Raw genomic sequence first — 22894 nt, forward strand, 5'->3', positions numbered from 1 at the left:
TTCTTTAGAACAATAAAAAAAAAAAGAAATTTGGATGTTCACTTCTAACACTGGGGAGGTACTCCTAAGGTACGAATTTCTTCAAGTGGAAGTATTATTCAAACTAGGATGGCCAGGAGAGGAGGGGTCAAAATGACGGAGTAGGGGAGGTTACTTTCCAGGCTGCTCCATGGTGCAAGACCAGGAAAGCAGGTAAATAACTTCTCTGTGAGGTGGGTGAAAAAATGAATCCTACTGAGATTTAATACTGGACTCTCAGAACAGCCTACGGAGAAGGTTGGATAGAATAAAAACTTAAGAAAAAACCCACCAGTTGCTGCCAATGCAGTCCATTGCAAGCAAGTTGGACAGGGGGACTAAGAAAACCCACATTTCAGATGGTACCTTGGTATGTCTTGAAACAGAGAAATCAGTGATCAAGAACATTGGCAATATGATCCAGCGGATGAGCTAGCTACACTTTATTTTCAAATGAGAAAGACGTACTGCATCTCACAGTAGCCTACAAGGAGCCAGGACACCTGCCATCTTTTCCTGTTGTACTGGTGGGGTCCAAACCCAGGCACCCAGACCTTTGTAATTATAGCTGGGTCTGAAAACCTGATCTGGCAGTGGCCAGCCAGGCCACCCAGTGTGGCTAGAACACCAGGAGAAAAATTCAGGAATGGAGAGAACTGTACTCAGGGTAATTAATGCAAGACACCTAAGCCACGCTGGGCGCCTCTCATTCTTTGAGTCTCACTATTCCTAAGACCAGCTAGGGAAAACTGGGAACTTAATTGGGCAGGGGAAGAGGTGGAAGGTAGGGGTCGGTGGTGAATGTGGGCTTTGTGACTGAACCCAGGAGACTGAGATATGGGAGCCGTGGGAGGCAGAGGAGGGCAAAGGACCAGCTTCTCTGCTCCAGCGGAACCCACGGTAGTTCCAGCAGCACAGACTCTCAGCCCAGATCGGAAGCAGCTGCATGCTGGAGATCTGCTGATTTAAAAGCTTCAGACCAAATGTCATTCAACAAAGTATGGGGGTCTAGCTAGACTGAAACTCCACCTCTAGGAGCTCTGCCTTTAGGAGCCCTTTCACAGAACTCTACAGTGACCCCTTACTTTGAGTGAAGCAAACAACACCCTCCAACCCACCCCACCCCATACAGCTGAGAAGGGAAGCAGAGAATGGACAACCTCCACGAAAAGAAGGAACTGACAGTATGAGACTATTACACTTGCACACAGTACCTACCTCAAAGAAAAATGGAAAGACAACTGGGAACTGACAACCAACATATAATATCATAAACAATTTTTTTGCTATCAAGAACTTTTTAAAATTCTTATTATTTATTTTTTGTGTGCTGAACGGTCCATGGACATTTGTATATATACATATTTGTCTTCTCATTTCTAGCATTTCTTGAAGGTAGTTATATTCTTGACTCTGTCTTTTGAGGCCTAGGATTTTTTATTAGCATACTTGGTTTTGTTTTATATTGTTTTTCTCCTATTGCCCTTCATTTTCTTCCTCTCTTCTTTCGATAACAGTCGTTATGTTGTTCTTCACTTCTCCTTTAACTCTTCACTACTACTCTCTCATCCTCCCTCTCAATTATTACATCCTACATCTCCTTTGCATTCTACTTCTTCACCCTTTTGAAATACCAAACCCTTTTGCAAACATAATATTTCAACTGTTGGCGATTGCTTATCACAGTCTTTCTGGGTCAGTTAACACTTTAGATGCCAAAATAGGAACTAAGTAGTTAGTTTAATGCTGAATATTGATTACATTGGTTGTTATTATTTGTCCCCCCTAAGACCTGAAGTAACAGAAATCTTCAGGAACACTGTAAATTCAAAGGGTAGAAGCTCTGCCACCTCATATTCTTACTGGTAAATACGTTAATAAACAGCATGAAAAAGCAAGCAACAAACCATCTCGAACAAATCAAAATATCTCATTAATAGAATCTATCAGAGTAGAGGAAATGTCAGAGAAGGAATTTAGAAATTTCATAATTAAATGATCTACAAGGTAAAAGATGATGTAAGGAATGAAATCTGAGGAAAAAATTCAATAAGTGAAAGATCAATAAAGAGATATAAATCCTGAAGAAGAATCAATTGGGGATTCTTGAAATGAAGGAATCAATAAACCAAATTTAAAGTTCAATGGAAAGCATCACCAACAGACTATATCACTTGGATGAGTTTCAGGCAAAGAAGACAAAATGTATAATCTGGAAAATAAAGTTGATCATGGAGAAAAGATATTAATAGACCATGAAGAGAACTTTGAAGAAAAATGAGATAACATGAAAAGACAAAACTTAAGATTTATTGGGGCAGATGAAGGCTCAGAAATACAAATCAAAGGAATGTACAACTTTTTCAATGAAATGATATTATAAAATTTCCCAAACCTAAAAAATGAAATGGAAAATCAAATATGGGAGGCTTTTAGAACTCCAAATACACTAAATTACAACAGAACTACACTAAGGCACATCATTATGAAAATGCCCAACATACAGAATAAGGATAAATTTTTTAAAGGCTACCTCAGAAAAATTACAGGTCACATTTTTAGAGGAAGACCAATACAGATCTCAGTTGGTTTTTCAACCCAGACCCTAAGCAGTAGTCAGGTCTTAGAATAATATATACCAAGCTTTGAAAGAAAATGGATGCCAACCAAGAATACTATACCTGGCAAAACTAAGCTTCAGATTTGATAATGAAATAAAAACCTTTCACAATAAATCAAAGTTAAAAGAATTCACAACTACAAAGCCTGCACTACAAAATATACTCAATAATTATTAATACTTGGTAAAGAATAAATAAAAAATAAAAGTGAAAACCAGCAAAGGGAGAAACTATACCACAAGAATAGTGAATCAATGGAGAAACTAATTCAAATTAAAAACCAGAAATGAACCAAAATGACAGGGGAATAAAAATCATTTCTCACTAACAGCACTGAGTGTAAGTGATCTAAACTCATCAATTAACAGATACAGACTGACAGACTGGATTAAAAAACAAGACCCAACAATATGCTATTTCCAAGAGACTCACCTCATAGGCAAAGACATTCACAGACTGAAGGTAAAAGGGTGGGAAAAAACATTTCATTCACGTGGATTAACAAGTAGAAGATTCTATACTCATTTGAGATAAAGTAGACTTCAAGCCAAGTTAATCAGAAAGGACAGAAGACGCCATGTCATACTGCTTAAGGGAATTATACAAGAAATAATGATCATAAATATGGCCCTAACAATGGAGCATACATCAAACAAACTCTTCTCAACTTCAAGAATCAAGTAGACCAGAGCACAATAATACTGGGTGACTTTAACATGCCTCTCTCATCATTGGACAGATCATCCAAATCAAAACTAAGCAAGAAAGCTATAGAACTAAAAATGACACAATTAATAATTTAGACTTAACAGACATATATAAAATATTACATCCATCAATGACTGAATATACTTTTTTCTCAGCAGCACACAGATCATTTTCTAAAACAGACTATATCTTAGGCCATGAAGCAATGCTTAACATATAAAAAACAGTAGAAATAAGGTCTTGCATTCTATAAGATCATAAAGGAATGAAATTAGAAATCAATAATACAATAAAAAATAGAAGCTACTCTAACACCTGGAGATTAATAATATGCTACTGAATAACCAATGGATAGCAGAAGAATCCAGGAATTAAATAAAAAGTACTTATAGGTAAATGAGACTAACAACAACATATCAAAATCTCTAGGACACTATAAAGGCAATTCTAAGAAGAAAGCTCACAGCACTGAGCTCAATCATTAAAAGAATATAAAGTCACCAAATAAACAACCTAACATTATACCTCAAGGTCCTAGAAAAAGAAGAACATATGAACACTAAAAGCAGAAGACAGGAAACAATTAGAATCAGAGCCAAATATCAATGAAATGGGAAAACAATTCAAAAAGTCAATGAAACAAAAAGTTGATTCTTTCAAAAACATCATTAGTATTGATAAACCCTTATCCATACTAACCAAGAGAAAGGGAAAAACCTCAAATTTCTAAAATTTGTGGTGAAAAAGTAAGTATCATCACAGACACCACTGAACTAGAATAATCAGAAACTATTTGGAAAAGTTATACTCCAATAAAATAGAAAACCTTGAAAACATTAACAAATTTCTAGAGACATAAGACCTACCCAAATTGAGTCCAGAAGACACAGAAAATTTAGAGATCAATTTCAATGAACTTGAAGATGCCATCAAAAGTCTAACAATAAGGAAAAATCCCAGGACCAGAGGATTCTCAGCTGAGTCCAACCAGACCTTCAAAAGAAGAACTAATACCAATCCTCCTCAAAAAGGAAGGAACCCTTCCAAACTCATTCTATTTGGTATCACCCTGATACCAAAACCAGACAAAAACACATCAAGGAAAGAAAATTTCAGACCAATATTCCTAATGAACATAGATGCAAAAATTCTGAATAAAATACTGATAAATTGCCTATAAAAATACACTTAAACGATAATTACACCATGATCAGGTGAGTTTTATTCTAGGGATGCAAAGTTGGTTCACCATACAGAAATCAATAAATGTAATTCACCATATCAAAAGACTTAAAGACAACAATCACATAATTATCTCAATAGATGAACAAAAAAAGCATTTGACAAAATACAGCACCCCTTGATGTTCCAAACACTAGAAAAACTAGGGATAATAGAAACATACCTCAACATTGTAAAAGCAATATACATTAAGCCAAGGTCAACATCATTCTAAATGGAGAAAAACTGAAAGCATTCCCTCTAAAACCTGGGACAAGACAGGGATGGCCTCTTTCATCACCTCTATTCAACATAGTCCTTGAAACTCTAGCCAGACCAATTAGAAGAAATAAATGAAAGGGATACAAATTGGAAAACAGCTCAAACTATCCCTATTGGCCAAGGACATGATCCTGTATTTAGAAGACCAACCCCCCCAAAAAAAATTCTACCAGAAAACTTCTAGAAATCATAAACAAATTCAGCAAAGTAGCAAGATATAAAATTAACACTCATAAATCAGTTGTGTTCCTATACACCAATGGTGAATTAGCTGAAAATTAGAAAAAGTATCCCATTCATAATAGCCTCAGAAAAAAAAAATACCTTGGAACCAATCTAACAAAAGAGGTGAAAGACCTCTACAATGAAAACTACAGAACACTAAAGAAAGGAATTGAAGAATAACTTAGAAGATGGAAAGATCTTCCATGTTCTTGGATATGCAGAATTAATATAAAAATGGCCATACTACAAAAAGCACTATGTGGATTTAATACAATTCCTATTAAAATTCCAATGATGTTATTCATACATGCAGAAAAAGCAATCATGAGATTCATGTGGAAAAATAAGAGGCTCAGAATAGCCAAAGCCATCCTGAGTGAGAAAAGTGGCCTTAAATTACACTACAGAGCTATAGTAACAAAAAAGGCATGGTATTGGCACCAAAACAGACATGAAGACCAATGGAGCAGAATAGAAGACAGAGATGAACCCACATAAATACAATTATCCCATACTAGATAAAAGCACCATAAACATACATTGGAGAAAAGATAGCCTCTTCAACAAATGATGCTGGGGAAACTGGAAATCCATATGTAGCAGTCTCCTCTCACCCTCCACAAAACTCAACTCAAAGTGAATCAAAGACCTAGGCATTAGACCAGAAAACCTACACCTATTAGAAGAAAATGTAGGCATAGTACTCTGTCATGTCAGCTTAGGAATCAATTCCTCAACAATACTCCTAAAGCTCAAGAAGTAAAATCAAGAATCAATAAATGGGATGGTATCAAAGTAAAAAGCTTCTTCACATCAAAGGAAACAATCAAGAGCTGAAGAGAGAGACCCTACAGAACGGGAGAAAATCTTGCCACCTCAGATAGAGTAATTAATCTCCAGGACATATAAAGAACTCAAAAAACTTAACAAAAACAAACAAATGACCCAAATAATAAATGGGCAAAGGAACTGAACAGACAGCTCACAGAGAAATACGAATGGTCAATAAACATATGAAAAAATGTTTAACATCTCCAGCAATTAGAGAAAGGCAAATTAAAACCACTGTGAAATTTCATCTCACTCCTGTCAGAATGGCAACATTCAAGAATATAGTAACAATAAATGTTGGTAAGGATGTGGAGAAAAGAGCACACTCAGTCTTGGTGGGGCTGCAAATTGGTACAGCTACTCTAGAAAGCAGTATGGAGATTCCTCAGAAAACTTGGAATGGAACCACAATTTGATCCAGTTATCCCACTCTTCAGTATATGCCCAAAGGACTTAAAAATCAGCATTACTATAGTGATGCAGCCACATCAATGTTTGTAGCAGCTCAATCCACAATAGCTAAGCTATGGAACCAACCTAGGCTCCTAAACAGATGACTGGATAGAGAAAATGTGGTGAACATACATAATGAGGTATTACTCAGCCAAAAAAAAAATGACTTTATGACATTTGCCAGTAAATGGATGGAACTGGAAACTCATACTAAGTAAAAAAAGTCAATCCCAAATAACCAAAGGTCAAATGTTGTCTCTGCTATGTGGATGTCAGCACACAAGAGAGGAGGGGAAGAACAGAAGTTCAATGGATTAGACAAAGGGGAATGAAAGGAAGGGAGTGGGGACAGGAATAGGAAAGACAGTGGAATGAATCTGACTTAACTTTCCTACGTACCTATAAGAATTCACCACAGTGAATCCCACCATCATGCACAACCACAAGACTGGGGTCCTAATTAGAATAAGAAAGAGTCCATGTTCATATAAATATGTCAGATATACTCTGTCATGTGTAACCAAAAAGAAAAAAGAAAAAAAAAAAAAAAAGATGGCCAGCCATGAATAGGACAAATGTTGACTACAGTAAACAGTAAATGAAAACATTAAAAACTGTCTTCCTCATCCTTACCATTACCTCCTCCAAGCCTATTCTTGTCCAGTCCCCATACTCCCTCACCTCATAGGCTTTGCAAGGTAGAAAGCAGAAATGACTGAAAACCAACAGGTTCCTATCTGCTGTGAAGCCTGTATTCTAAGGAAGCTGTTTGCGGAGAGGCAGGAGGAGCACCTCTGAGCCCGAGGCAGAATAAAGGGTCTTCAAAAGGGGAATGGAAGTTGGACAAGTTCCCTGACAAGAGGGAACTCACGTTCTACTTTACTCAGAAGACAAAAAAAAAAAAATTGCGCCTCATAAAGGATGGTGGTCCCTGGACACTGTGTCTCTGTCATTGCAAGATTCCCTGTATTCCAGGAGCCACAAAAGCTGCAGAGCAACCAGTCTTCAAAGGACCTTAAACCTGAAAGGGGGAAACAGCAGCAGAAAATCAGAGGCAACCCCCAGTTTTGGCTCTTTAAGAGACCTTGAAGTGTGGCAAAGGGAGCCCCAATAATTGAAATAAAATGGCCTGCCACATGCGAAAGAAAAGAATTTAAGATTTAAAGTCAATTAGATTTAAAGAAGACAGAGGAGCCAGGTGCAGTGGCACATGCCTGTAATCCCAGCAGTCTGGGAGGCTGAGGCAGGAGGATCATGAGTTCAAAGTCAGCCTCAGCAAAAGTGAGGTGCTAAATGAGCACTCGGTGAGACCCTGTCTCTAAATAAAATATAAAATAAGGTTGGGGATGTGGCTCAGTGATCAAGTGCCCTGAGTTCAATCCTTAGTACCCCCCCAAAAAGGAGACAAAGGAATAGGCATATTTGCAAGCCTTTGTGGAGCCTAGAAATGATAAATATAATTTAAAAATAATTCTTAATGCCTCAAGGACTAGATGAAGGACTTCCTCTCTGAGTTTTCAAACTGCAGAAATTGTAGTTTAGAGTCAAGGGAGAGATGGGGAGAGAAAACTGTCATATCTAGCAACTATTTTTTCAGTGTTTCATGCCTGCCTTGTATTATAGTGGTAATCCTCTAGCCAAATCCGAACTTGCAAGAGACTGTTCTTTTTCATCAGGAAAAAAATTAAAAATTACTTAGTTTTCTGAAAAATCTAATCTTTCAACTTGAATAATATCTAGGTTGAAAAGAATGTATTATCCTTTCCTGGTTTAGTTTTGCTTATTTACAGAGTAATTTTTATTTTGGTAGGCCTTTCTGACATTGTGATACCGTAGCTGAATGTTCCTATCAGTCTGGTTACCAGATTGAAGATTTATATTGGGAAGTGCTATCTAAGGCTTCCAGATGGCAAAAGGCCAGATAAATGGCCTTTGCTGTGAAATAGAAGCATGTATTCTCAACTTCCCCACTTGGTTGAATACATCCCCACTTGACTATAATAAGCAAGCTCTATTTGTTTAATGAAGCATTCATATGATAAAACTGGCTAAATCAACAAGTAGAGTTATTTATGAACAAATAAAGCCATCCGAAACCATCAGGAAGGATGTTATATTCTGAAACTGATCCTTTTTAAAAATGGCTCAACTGAAATGTTTTACTCTTATTCACCAATAATAGGGCCTCCTTCTAAATTGAATGCTATTTTTTAAAAATTTCTTGTTTTTCTGGATATGTTTGTGTCAGTACTAAGTTTAACTTTTAACGAGTTTAAAGCATTCTTAGGGGCATACAATATGAAAAAATAAGAGATGTGAAATGTGGAAATGGGCAGTTTGGTTAACCTTTCAGAAGCTCTTTGAAATCTAGAAATATCAAGAAAGATACTATGGCATTATAACCAGGCTCTGACAATATATCCAAGTACTTCCTGTAGCTTCCCAAACCCTTCTGAATCTGAGCTTCACCTATCTTTTCAGCCAGTCTTACGGCACTTTCTTCCACGGTGAACTTTTCTCAGATTCAGCAATCCACTGGGTACTCCTCGTTACCTCTCTCTTTTTTTTTTTTTTTTTTTTTCTCTCTCTCACACACACACAGACCAAAAAAAAAAAAAAAATCGTAACTCAGACTCATCCTTCAGATTTCAAATCCTGCTGATCTTCAGAACAGGTTATGCTTCCTTTTGAAATGTTTCCATGGCAGCCTGTACTTGAAACCACCTATCATGACACTTCAAATTCTCTCAGAGTAGGTCTTTCTCAAATTCTCAGGTAGAAACTATATGCCCAGGTTCTAGCATACAAAGATCATAATATGAAAAATGTCCAATATTTTATTATTTCAAGAAAATTATGGTCATACTCGTATTTTGACACCTCAAGCTCTGATATTTTTATTATTACTAAAATACATATAAGATTACTCATAAGCACATGTTAAGAAAAGCATATTTTGGCATGTCACATTTCTATACCCTCCACAAGCAAAAAGTGAAAAGATTGAATACTCTTATGAAAAAGTAATAGTGAAATTCAAAAATGAAACGCAAAAGAAACGTAGAAAAGAAACACTAGGAAACAAAAATTATTAGGAAATAAAAAGACGAATCTAAATGAAACTAAAAGTAGTGAAGAAAGAAAAAGCAAGAAAAAAGTGGGGGAAGGAAATCTAGACAGAAGCACTGTATTGTTGACAGCATCTAATCCACTGATTAATGTTATTTCTAAGCAGATTAGCTAAATCCTAACTGTTCTACATCGGATTCTTTCTCTAAGCTTTTCCTCCCTCATATAGACAAATAAAAAATAAATAATTTAAACAGATGAATAAAACAGAAGAGAAAACACCTACACAAAATAAAAATGCCCTGTGTTGATGATTCACCCTTCTGTCCTTTTATTCTGTAAACACTCTAAAATGACAAAAGTGGGAAAGCCTAAAAGTGGAAGAGAATTAGTTCTGTATAATTTTTGAAGAACAGCATCAAGCCCTCCTTCCTTCAGCAATAGGTGCTGCAGTACTGAATACCAATCACAGAAGAAGGGTGCATAAAAAGAAGTGGTGTGGTGGGGACTATTATTTCTGTCCAGAAACAGAAAAGAATTTTTGATCCTTTTATGCTTTTCTTTATCATAACCTTCTCCATAGCAAAAAGAACCACAATGGCAAGAAATGTAAGGGAAGATCAAAAATACACAATTTATATAACACACAACAAATATACAAGAGATACAACTGATCTTTTCATTCTCTACTAATTTTTCTAATGTTTCTTTTCTGTTCTTTCTTTGCATTTTATTTTTAAATATACTTAATTATTTTAAGGAATGGGCAAGGAATTGATGTCTGAACAGGGAAAGTTGTGTACATGGTGGTATGTACATCCTGCACAACTGCTGAATTCAGGCAAGGGGGGAAAATTACGTACTCCCTCTGAAATCTAATACTGTAGAAGACTAATCACTAAAATACAGAATTAAGCTAGCATAGTATAATTGTGGGATTTTTTTTTGTGTGTTTGTTTTTGTTTTTTTGTGGTATTGGGAGTTTAACCCAAGGGCATAATATCTCTGAGCAACATTCCCAGACCTTTTTTGTTGTTTGTTTGTTTATTGATATATTTTTTAGTTGTCAGTGGACATTTATTTATTTATATGCTGTGCTGAGAATCGAACCCAGTGCCTCACACATGCTAGGCAAGCACTCTACCACTGAGCCACAACCAAAGGCCATTTTTATTTTGAAACAGTGTCTCTCTAAGTTGCCCAGGCTGGCCTTGAACATATGATCCTTCTGCCTCAGGCTCCTGAGTAGCTGGGTTTACAGGTGTACACCACCATGTCCAGCTAGTATAATTCTTATTTTCTTATAGCACTTAAATTTTGAACATTTATAGCACTTTACAGCAGATTTAGTCTCAGAGATGAGCCTATTTTACTACAAAAAGAAAAAAACAGTCTTTTAAGGCCTAACAGCTTTCAGTGTTTGGTCCAGAGGAATGGGCTTAAATACCTAGATAAGTGCAGCATTTATATTAGAGGACTGTGACTTTCTGTCCCTTGTACACCATACTGCTGGAGGACTTTGCACCCCTATTAGTGCTTCTCCAGAGTTTAAAAACTAGAAACAGTCACCAGTGACAAGAATATTATGCAAGGTAATGCAACAGAGGAGCACACTCTTTGGGTACTATTTAACTGCTTGGTTAACACATGTGCACAAAACATACGATTTCTTATGCACAAAAGGTTCTGCAACAAGGTAGGTGTGGGAAGCACAATTTTACAGGAAAAGCATGCACAGAACCACTTCATAGAAAAATAAAACAAATCTCCTAGGGTGGAGATGGCAGTGACATTAAATGAATGCATGTCCTCTTTGAGATTTGCTCTGCAAAGGGACAGACTATTAGAGATCTCTTCATTGCTTCCATTTCTGATCTTTGGGTACACAATGTTGATCTCAGAAGGTGCTACATACCTGTCAGAAGCCTACAGTAGAATCCAGAAGATCTCCCACTAGGGGATTTTCAGAAATTCACTATTGAATTGCTATTTATCATATATTGTGGCAACCTAGGTTTCCTCACTACATGGTTTGGTTTTATTATGGGTTCAACAGATATATTTATATCTGTTATTTGGCTATTATAGGAAGTTACATTTTTGCCATTTGAATATTTTATTATTTAAAAATTAATAGGTTAAACACCAAGGTCGGACGCCATCGCTGAGCCTGCTCCCTGACACCGAGGTCGGACACTATCCCTGAGCCTTCCCGCCTGCTCCCTACTGCTGAGGGACACTGCACCTGCCTCTGTGCTGACTCGGCGCACCCTGGTTGGGGCTCCCCAACTTCTTTGGAGGCTGGTGCAGGCATTTTGAATTTTTCCTGAGGGCATGGCCATCATCATTGGAAGGGCAGCTCCCTTCCTGAGACACCTACAGGAGATTGGAGGCCCTTTGACAGGTACCTCTATTTACTCACTTCCATCCTACACCCTTTCCCATCCTCTTGTTCACAACTAGAAATACTGTAAATAGTAATCGAATTCATTCTGTTTATTTTTAAAATGTTAAAGTCTTTATAGGGGCTATCTGGGTTAGGGCTACATTTTCTCTGTATTGGGTGCTATTGGTATTAATCTCCACTTCAAAGGAAAAGTAGTAGAAAACTGAAGGGTCATAATAAGCCTGCAGGGGGGGACCTTCAGTATCTCTGATCTTCACTGCTAGAAGGGCATATATAGAGACAATATGAAAAACCAGGAGAAGAAGGTGTCCCTAACAAACCAAGATGCTATTGTGATAGACTCCAATGACAGCATGGCAGTAGAAATGACAGAAAAAGAGTTTAGAATCTGCATAATTAAAATGATCCATGAAGTAAAAGACGAGATAAGAGAGAAAATTCAGGCAATGCATGACCATTCCAGAAGACAGTTAAAAGAGCAAATGCAAGAAGTAAAAGAACACTTCAATAGAGAGAGATTCTGAAAAAAAAAAAAAAAATACTTGAAAGAAAAAATAAACCAAATTAAAAACTCAACAGAAAGCATCACCAATAGAATAGACCTCATGGAAGGTAGAATAACAATGAAGACAAAATATTTAATCTTGAAAATAAAGTTGAACAAATTGAGAAGATGTTAAGAAGTCATGAACGGAACCTCCAAGAATTATGGGATATCATGAAAAGACAGAGTTTAAGAATTATTGGGATTGAGGAAGGCACAGAGATACAAACCAAAGGCATGAACAACCTGTTTGATGAAATAATATTAGAAAGTTTCCCAAACCTGAAAAATGAAATGGAAAATCAAATACAAGAGGCTTACAGAACACCAGGTGCACAAAACTACAACAGATCCACACCAAGAACATTATAATGAAAATACCTCACATACAAAATATAGATAGGATTTGAAAGTCTGCAAGAGAAAAGCGTCAGATTACATATAAGGGGAAACCAATATGGACATCAGCAGATTTCTCAGCCCAGATTCTAAAAGCAAGAAAGGCCTAGAACAATATATTTCAAGCTCTGAAAGAACACGGATGCCAACTAAGAATCCTATACCCAGCAAAACTAACCTTCAGACTTGACAATGAAAAAAAATCTTTCCATGATAAACAAAAGTTAAAAGAATTTACAAATAGAAAGCCTGCCCTCCAGAACATTCTCAGCAAAATATTTCGTGAGGAGGAAATGAAAAGCAACAATACAAGTCAGTAAAAAGAGGAACTACCCTAAAGGAAAAGCCAATCAAAGGACAAGTAAAAAAACAAAAATAAGCCAAAATGACCAGGAATACAAATCATATCTCGATAATAATCCTGAATTGTCAATGGCTTAAATTCAATAATCAAAAGACATAGACTGGCAGATTGGATTAAAAAGAAAGACCCAACAATACACTGCCTTCAAGAGACTCATCTCATAGAAAAAGACATCCACAGACTAAAGGTGAAAGGATGGGGAAAAACATACCATGCACATGGACCCAGTAAAAAAGCAGGGGTCTCTACCCTCATATCAGATAAAGTAGACTTCAAATCTAGGTTAGTCAGAAGGGATAAAGACAGACATTTCATACTGCTTAAGGGAAGCATAAAATAGCAAGATGTAACAATTTCAAATATTTATGCCCCAAACAATGGAGCATCTATGTATATCAAACAAACCTTTCTCAATTTTAAGAATCAAATAGACCAAAACACATTAATAGTGGGGGACTTTGCTGGGATGAGTAGCACCGTAGCAGCGGGCACGCTCCACCTCTGATCTGCTTGTCGCCGGGCTCTGCGGAGACGCGTTGCTTTTTGTGGATGCTGTACTTTTCCAAGAGAGGAATCCAGGGAAACACAACTCAGGTTCTGAGGACTCTCTACTACCAAGCCTGATGTGATTTCCCTGTTGGAGCAAGGGAAGGAACCATGGATGGTTTCGAGGGACATTATGGAAGGATGGTGCCCAGGCTGATAAACAACTGTGAAGAGATCCAGAAGAAATGATGACAGAGAGAAGACTCAGGCTGATATGATGGCAAGAGTAAAATAACTAAGAAATAATAGAAAAGAATTTCAGAGCTGAGAAGTCGATAATTTTCATTTCTGACATGCTGTAACAAAACAGGCTGCCAGCTCATCTTTCTCGTTCCCTGATGACCACTTCCCTGGAGTGCCCTTTTGCACCTTTTCTATCGAAAATGCCTCCTCAGATTTCATTCCTCACATGTGTGTGTGCTTCAGCACTTGCTGATGCTCAGGAATGCGGCCGTGGATTCCTCTCGGGAGTGGGAGAGCCTGGCCCGTGGACAGCGGGATTCGTACAGCCCTGGTGCTGGAGAGCCAGAGCCACCTCATCTCCCTGGGTGAGCATCACAATTTGAACTTAGGAATTCCTGCTTGCTGGTACTCTCAACTTTTGGATTGTCTTTAAATATCTAGAGGTATTGCTTTTTAAAACAATCTTTGAGTCATAGATAGACATATAATTTTATTTATTTTTATGTGGTGCAGAGGATGGAACTCAATGCCTCACACGTACTAGGCTAGTGCTCTGCCCCTGAGCCACAAGGTCAGCCCTGGTTTGTGTTTTACTGGCAGCCCACATCATCCTCGGTGACCCAACTTCTCCATCCTTCAGGAATCTTGTGTGCCTTTTTCTTGTCCTGTCACTGTTTCTCTTCCTTAACAACCAAGGTTCCAGAGGGAAATTTTATTTATGTGATCATGTTTTAATATTTTGACTTCTGGGCAGGGCTGTGCATATCTCCGCCAGATGTGCTCTTATTAGAAAAAGGCCAAGAGTCCTGGATGGTTTTGAAGGATGAAGTAAGAGGACCTTACCCAGGTGAGCATGGGCTGAAGAGGCACCAGCCAGCCATCGTCACACATGATAGCTCGGCTGCTTGGCGAGGCAGCAGCACCCCTGGAATATCCAGCTGGAATATCACTTCACTGGCCAAAAATCTCTACTGAAGGCCTGCAAAACACACACACAGCCTTTTGCAAGAGAACTTTCTCTTCATTCCAGATGACTCTTCATTTCTATGCTCTCATTATCCCCTTGTGTTACAAAATGGAAAATGCCCTTCTATTTTTCTAGTGGTACTTATTTTATGGATAGTGTGGGTAAGCTCCTTTCTCTACCTTTTTCATGTATGTATTTGTTAATTTCTTCATTCTCTAAAACAAATTGTGCTTTTGCTTTTTATTTTACCTCTACCTCTTGAGGTCTTCCTATATTACCTACTTTTTCCTTGCTGTGTTTTTCCTGCACTCATTAATTCATGCTTTCATCTGACATTCTTTTATCTGATTTTTAAATTTTGTTTTGGTTTAGAAGAGTTAACAAAGAGTGTAAGATGTATTAAAAAAGCTTTTATGCTTTCCTATGACAAGAACATGGCCACAAATCTGCATAATCGATTCTATAGTAAGAAAAGACCCAATAGCCTGTGGTTTGAAATCAGGATAAAACAGTGAAAACAGTTCTGACCAGTAAGGAGGAAGGGACACAAGCGAGGTTAAAGCTGATGGAGGACAACCAGGGGAACACAGTGCAGAAGAGACAGCTGGTTTGTCCAGGTCCCAGGTCCCTGGATTCTCCATTTACTCCTCTAATGATGATGATGATTTCTTACTAGTTGTTGAGGACTTATTTTGTGCCGGGTGCTTCCTGGAAATAGTGTATAATTCCCTATTCCCTCAAAAGAAACTCTGAGAAGAGATATTTTATCCTCAATCATCATATAGAATATATGAAGAAAAGCGCTGCCAAGCTCACTGATTCTCCCAACACCAAAAGATGGTATCAGTAAAATAAAATAATCTGAAACCAAAAAAAAAAAAAAAAAAAAAAAAAATAGTGGGGGACTTTAACACACCACTGTCACCACTGTATAGAGCCTCCAAACAAAAACTGAACAAAGAAACTATATAACTAAATAATACAATCAATGACATAGACTTAATGGATATTTACAGAGTATTTCATCCATCATCGAGCAAATATACGTACTTCTCAGCAGCTCATGGATCCTTCTCCAAAATAGACCATATGCTATGCCACAAAAAAGCCATTAGTAAATACAAAAAAATAGAGATCCTACCCTGTATCCTATAAGACCATAATGGAATGCAATTGGAAATGAATGATAAAATAACAAACAAAAACTACTCATACACCTGGAGACTAAATAATATATTGAATGAGGCAATGATAACAAAAGACATCAGGGAAGAAATAAAATTCTTAGAGATAAATGAGAACAATGACACAACACATCAAAATCTCTGGGACACTATGAAAGCATTACTAAGAGGAAAGTTCACTGCATTGAGCTCATACATTAAAAAAATTAAAAGTCAACAACTAAATGACCTAACATTACATCTCAAAGCCCTAGAAAAAGAAGAACAGATCAACACCAAAAATAGTAGAAAACAGGAAATAATTAAAATCAGAGCTGAAATCAATGAAATTGAAATAAGAGAAACAATTCAAAAAATTGACAAAACAAAAAGTTTGTTCTTTGAAAAAGTAAAGAAAATTGATAAACCCCTAGCCATACTAACAAAGAGGAGAGAGAAAACTCAAATTACTAGAATTTGTGATGAAAAAAGAAAGATCATGACAGATACCATTGAAATACATAACATAATTAGAAGCTACTTTGAAAATCTATACCCCGACAAAATAGAAAATATCGAAGACATCGACAAATTTTTAGAGACATATGATCCTCCCAAACTGAATCAGAAGATGTACACAGTCTAAACAGATCAATTTCAAGCACCAAAATAGAAGAAGCCGTCAAAAGCCTACCAACCAAGAAAAACCCAGGACCAGATGGATTCTCAGTCAAATTTTAGAAGATCTTTAAAGAAGGACTGATACCAATACTCCTCAAAGTATTCCAGGAAATAGAAAAGGAGGGAACCCTTCCAAATTCATTCTATGAAGCTAGTATCACTCTGACACCAAACCCAGACAAAGACACATCAAAGAAAGAAACTTTAGACCAATATCCCTGATGAACACAGATGCAAAAATCCTTAATGAAATACTGACAAATGGTGCTGGAAAAACTGGAAATCCATATGCAATAAAATGAAATTAAACCCCTATTTCTCACCCTGCACAAAACTCAACTCAAAATGGATCAAAGACATAGGAATTAGACCAGAGACTCTGCACCTAATAGAAGAAGGCCTGAATCTTCATCATGTTGGCTTAGGATCAGACTTCCTCAACAAGACTCCCAAAGCACAAGAAATCAAAGCAAGAATCAATAAATGGGATGGACTCAAACTAAAGCTTTTTCTCAGCAAAGGATACAATCAAGAATGTGAAGAGAGAGCCTACAGAGTGGGAGAAAATCTTTTCCACACACACTTCAGATACAGCACTTATCTCCAAAATTTATAAAGAACTTACAAAACTTAACACCAAAAATACAAAGAACCCAATCAATAAATGGGCCAAGGAACTGGACAGACACTTTATAGAAGAAGACACACAGGCAATAAATAAATATATGAAAAAGTGTTCAACATCTCTAGTAATTAGAAAAATGCAAATTAAAACAACTCTAAGATTTCATCTTACTCCAATTAGAATGGCTATTATCAAGAACACAAACAATAATAAGTGTTGGCGTGAATGTGAAGAAAAAGGCACACTTGTACATTGCTGGTGGAGTTGCAAATTGGTGCAGCCACTCTGGAAAGCAGTATGGAAAATCCTCAGAAAACTTGAATGGACCCACCTTTTGACCCAGTTTATCCCACTCCTTGGTTTACCCAAAGGACCTAAAATCAGCAAACTACAACACAGCCACATCAATGTTATAAACAGCTCAGTTCACAATAGCTAGATTGTGGAACCAGGCTAGATGCCCTTCAACAGATGAATGGATAAAGAAACTCTGGTATATACACACAATGGAATAATATTCAGCCATAAAGAATAATAATATTATGGCATCTGCAAATAAATGGATGGAATTGGAGAATATCATGCTAATGAAATAAGCCAAGCCCCAAAAACCAAAAGCTGAATGTTTCCCCTGATAAGTGAAGAATGATATATAATAGGCGTGGGGGTTGGGGAATGAGAGAAGAATGAGGGAACTTTAGAATATGTAGAAGGAAATGAGAGGAAGAGGATATGAAAAATGGTGGAATGAGACAGGACATCATTATCCTATGTACATGTATGATTACACGAATTGTATGAATCTACATTATGTACAACCACAGAAACGAAATGATGTACCCCATTTGTGTACAATGAATCAGAATGCAGTTTGTAAAAAATTAAAAGCTAAATAAAAAATAATAAATTTAATAATTAATAGGTTCATGATAAAAAAATAGGAGGTCAGCAATCAAGTCATACAAATATTTTTAGATGGCATTTAAAACTATTTAAACGTGCTCAGTAATAATTTCAATTACATAAGAGATGTTATTTCTTATCTCCAAAACTGATTTAATAGAAATTATGACAATTATTGGTAAAGCCGAGGGAACAGGTACTTCATGCACACCTTGTGGTAATATAAATTAGAAAACTCTTATGAAGGCACATTTTGCAAAATGTAATAAATATACAGATGGGTTTAGGGTCTAGGCTACGTCTGGAGGTTTGTCATGAAGACATGGTTCAATAATATATAAAATATATCTACACAAAATATTCATAGCAGTAAAGTTCATAATTCCAATGTGCTGTAAACAACTTAAATGTCCAAATGTAGAAAAGTAGTTGAGAAACTTTGATCCAACCACATAGTGGGGTACTGTTGAGCTATTAAGTAAGTTCTTTATGACCTGAATGGAATGATTTCCAGCCTATATTAAATACTGTAAGCTAATTGCAATGGAATATCTATACTATGCTCCTTTTGTACACATAAGGAAAAATATATACATACATACACACACAAAGAATAAATAAAAAATTGATGAGACTGATTATCTACAGGGGTGGGTAAGTGGAACTTGGTAGAAGAGGGTAGAAGCAGTAAAGAAAAAGTAACAGGGAAAAGATATGATAGCTATCTGAACATACAATGTGGGTTTATTTCTATCATTTGGGATTGTATGAATTACTCATACACTCAAAAATAGGATAAATCAAATTAATCAAGATACAGGAAAGTGGGTTTACCTAAGTAACTTTTGAGCATATTATATGAGTTAATGCTCTCAGACTAAAGACAAAAGTAACCAAACTGTTGAATCATTTCTGTCTTCTTTCATTCTTCATAGGCATTTTTTATTGTTATTTATTCTTCATTTTAACAAAGTGTGTAAAAAATTTTAAGTTAATTTCTGAGAATTTTAGAACTGAAAAAATAAACTAATTTAGCTTTTTCACATTTATAACCCTGAATAATTTATTCAATATACATTTTTTAAGTATCTAATACAAAATAGCCACCCAGTTATACAGCAAAAATCTAACAGAAATCAAAGAATAGCAAATGTATTCAGGGAGCTTAAATTATATTTGGGAAGATAAACATGCAAATGTAATTTCAGGGTAGAAAACTAAATGTGAAAAAAAACTATGTGAGAAATCTTCATTAAAAATGTTTACATGTACTTGTGCATAATGAGCCAAAGGAAGTTACACTTTATTAAAATAACAGGATGAAATAGATAATAAAGGTTAGGGGGAGAAGATATTTGGCTATTGGGTATAGTATTAACACCTTAACAGGAAATAAAATACTTTACTGTTTTCAGGAATGGGCAGAGAACGGACTCCTGAGCACTGATGGTTGTGTGAGGTGGTTTGGGGGAGAGGAGAGGAAGAAGAAGGCAGTAGCTAAGCACTGGGGCCTTGGAGCACGAAGGCCTCGTACTCTTTATGCCCCCACCTAGTCTACAAGTTCACATGGGCTCTGGTCAATCCAGTTTTACATCTGGCAGCCAACCCTATGTCAGGCATTGGTAACAGTACAAACCTGAGAGATACAAACACTACCTTTGTATAACTTAAAGCCTAATGAAAATACAACTGTTCGTCAAGTAAACACATAGAAATTAATATTATGCAGAAGGTATATGTTTTTTCTCCTCTTTTTCCAGATGAAGTACTCTGACTGTAAAGTTTGGTTACAATATCACTGGTAAGTATGGCTACTTTTAGAACCAGTGACCTGTCAACAAACTACTGAGTCCTCCTCCTATCTGGGAAAAATAACATAGAATCATGGCCAGCTAGTGATCCCTGACCTCCCCACAGGGCCTGCTGAGGGAACTGGAGGAGACAACCCTCTCATGCAATCCAAGAACTCTGTAATCCAAGGCAGAGAGAGCCTGTGGGCTTCCTCTCTGATTATCCAGCCCTGTCAATGAGGCTTGAGTTCCACAAGGGATCTCACTTGAATTTTGAAGAAACTTGATCTTCAAAGAGGCTGGTAGAGGGATGTTTTCTTTGGTATGAGAAAAGCTGACAGTGAACTAGACACCAAACAGGACAAACAAAATTTTCTATACAGCTGCCACTTCTCTGCAAAAATTTAGCTGCTCCTTTGATAATCTGATGGTTTGAGAGAGAAATTTATGCAGGTCTACTCCAGTCACAATTTAAAAAGTGGCATACAATAAAATGTGTGCTTCTAACAACTTCTGAGTTAACAGTCTGGGAAAACTAAAGAACTATCAGATCCCAGGTTCTGTGACTACTTAACTAATATTAATATGTTCCTTCCACACAATTTTATGTTATTCTCTTATATTCTCCATCCCAAAACACTTTCCAGTTGGAGAAGCAGTGGCAGTCCTGTCTAGGAAAGATGCTAACTGTGCCTTTCCTCTGCATATGCACATCATCTAATGTACTGAACCCAAGGACAATCCCCAGCACCCTATGAACTAGAGAGTCTCACAACACTCCAGTGTCATCATCCATTTTACATGACTCCCCAGCTCTTCAGAATGGTCTGTGGTTTGGGGATTTGGCCAAAGAGACTAGTAGGTGCAAAATGGCTTGCAACTAATTAATTAGCAATCATGGGAACATCTAATCCAAGTGTGTATGTACAATATAAAGATTTTGAGATAAAATCAGTTATCATGTTAGGTACCAACGAAAGACTAGTAATTAATAAAATTTCACAACAAAGTAGCTATTGAGGTCAGGATTATAAAACAGATGAAAGATGAAGGGAGGGAATGAGGGAGAGAGGGAAAATATGACAGAGCTATCCTTCTCAACCCAATTTCCTGATGAGAATATCATCAAGGTAACCGCCTTGATTCCTTCACCTCCACCTCGACCCTTGAAGTTAGATTGCAATGAAGAATACCACCTCATCCTCAGTAGAGCTGATTGATAAATAGGAAAATGATATTGAAGCTAAAAGTCTACCAGTTCTCAAACTGAATAATATACCCCTCAAATATATCCTATAGTACTCTAAGTACTATAAGAGATGTGCATGTGTGAATACATATGTATAATATGTAGTACATATAGAGTCTGTAGTTATATATACACATATATTATATTCATAAAATACAACAGAAATACCTGAAGAAAGTGAGCTGAATCAGATAAGTATCTTAGTTTAAAGTTCACCACTCATTTCACTGAAAATAATCATTTCCTATTTTTCTAATTAGGAGTTGGTAAAAAATAGTCTTTTCTAGATGCTCACATACTAACATCTAGTAGAAAGTGCCATTAAACACATAACTCTGTATCTGTGCTGGGTCTGTAATTGAGATAGAAATATGCCAAAAAAAAAAAAAAAAAAAAAAAAAAAAAAAAACCTCAGGCAATATCCATGAGCTTTGACAGAAGGAGAAGTGACACTCTCCCATCAGTGCACCAGTCAAGCAGTGCTTTCAGAGAGTTAGTATTTAAAGAAAAGTGTGGTCTACAATTATTCAGTTTCTCAATGTTGTGAACCAGAACTTTTTCAAAAGACCATTTAAATTTCCTAGATTGTATCAATCTTACCTTCCTTACCACTTTTCATTTCCAAGTCAAATTCATCTTGGGGTAACTTGGGATTAGCATGTCCACCTACAGTGAGTTTTCTCTTTCTAAGAGTATCAGATCCCCAAACTGTCAGAAATCAAGTCAGTGACCAGATGGCATTTGGCATTGTTGCCCTCATGTCCTTTCATTAGCTTTAAAGTTTTAAAAGTCTGCTTGAAAGTATTTATTTTGGATAGCTTTGTGTGCCATTCTTAAGATTGCCTTTAGAATAAACCTATTGCATGATATTTTGATCTTCATATAAAAACAAAATTTTAAGGTAAATTCTAGATACTAGCTATGCCCTCACCCCCATACACACACTTAATTTGCAGCTTTTCAATTTGGAAAGTGACTTTATCATCTACTATGATCCTTTTATTTCATCCAGGAAAAAATGTGGGCAACAAAAGGAAAATCATTTGTCTGAAATCAGTGTCAGTTCTTAATTTTCAACTGAGTGTTATTTCCATGGTATCTGATTTGTTACACAAAAGACAGAAATTTAAATACCCAGGAATAAATTTCAAGAATGTATTAATAGTATGTATTAATAATTAAGAATGTATTAATAATGCTTCTATATATCTGTTCACTTTTATTACATTACTTTGTTGGATATGTACAAAATGGTGGACGATAGAGGTTATGAAATGAATCAAGTTTATACTCCAGTAAATTATACCTTCTTGGAGAACACACAACATACAAAAAAAAAAAAAAAAAAATGCCAGAAATGGTATGAGGGTAAGTATAAGAACTTTTTCATTTATTAACTTCTTTAAAAGATACTTGTTTAAAGCAAAATAATAAAAAATGTATGTGTAATATATTTGTAATGTTGTAAAAGGTATCACAATGGTAGCACAAAATATAGGAAAGTGCTCAATGAGAATACACTGTATGTGCTGGGTTGTGGCTCAGTGGTGGAGTGCTTGCCTTGCATGGGTGAGGCACTGGGTTCAATCCTCAGCACCACACATAAATAAATAAATAAAATAAAGGTATTATGTTCATCTACAAC

The 22894-nt window shown here is 36.4% G+C and overlaps 1 protein-coding gene across 3 annotated transcripts in view; it reads right to left on the reverse strand.

Annotated features, from left to right (window-relative positions):
- IGSF11 (immunoglobulin superfamily member 11) overlaps positions 1–22894 on the reverse strand; it is a 153187-nt gene that overhangs the window by 37481 nt on the left and 92812 nt on the right. The gene's annotated exons all lie outside the window — the stretch shown is intronic.

Source organism: Sciurus vulgaris (genome assembly GCF_902686455.1).
Source record: "Sciurus vulgaris genome assembly, chromosome: 10".
NCBI lineage: Eukaryota > Metazoa > Chordata > Mammalia > Rodentia > Sciuridae > Sciurus > Sciurus vulgaris.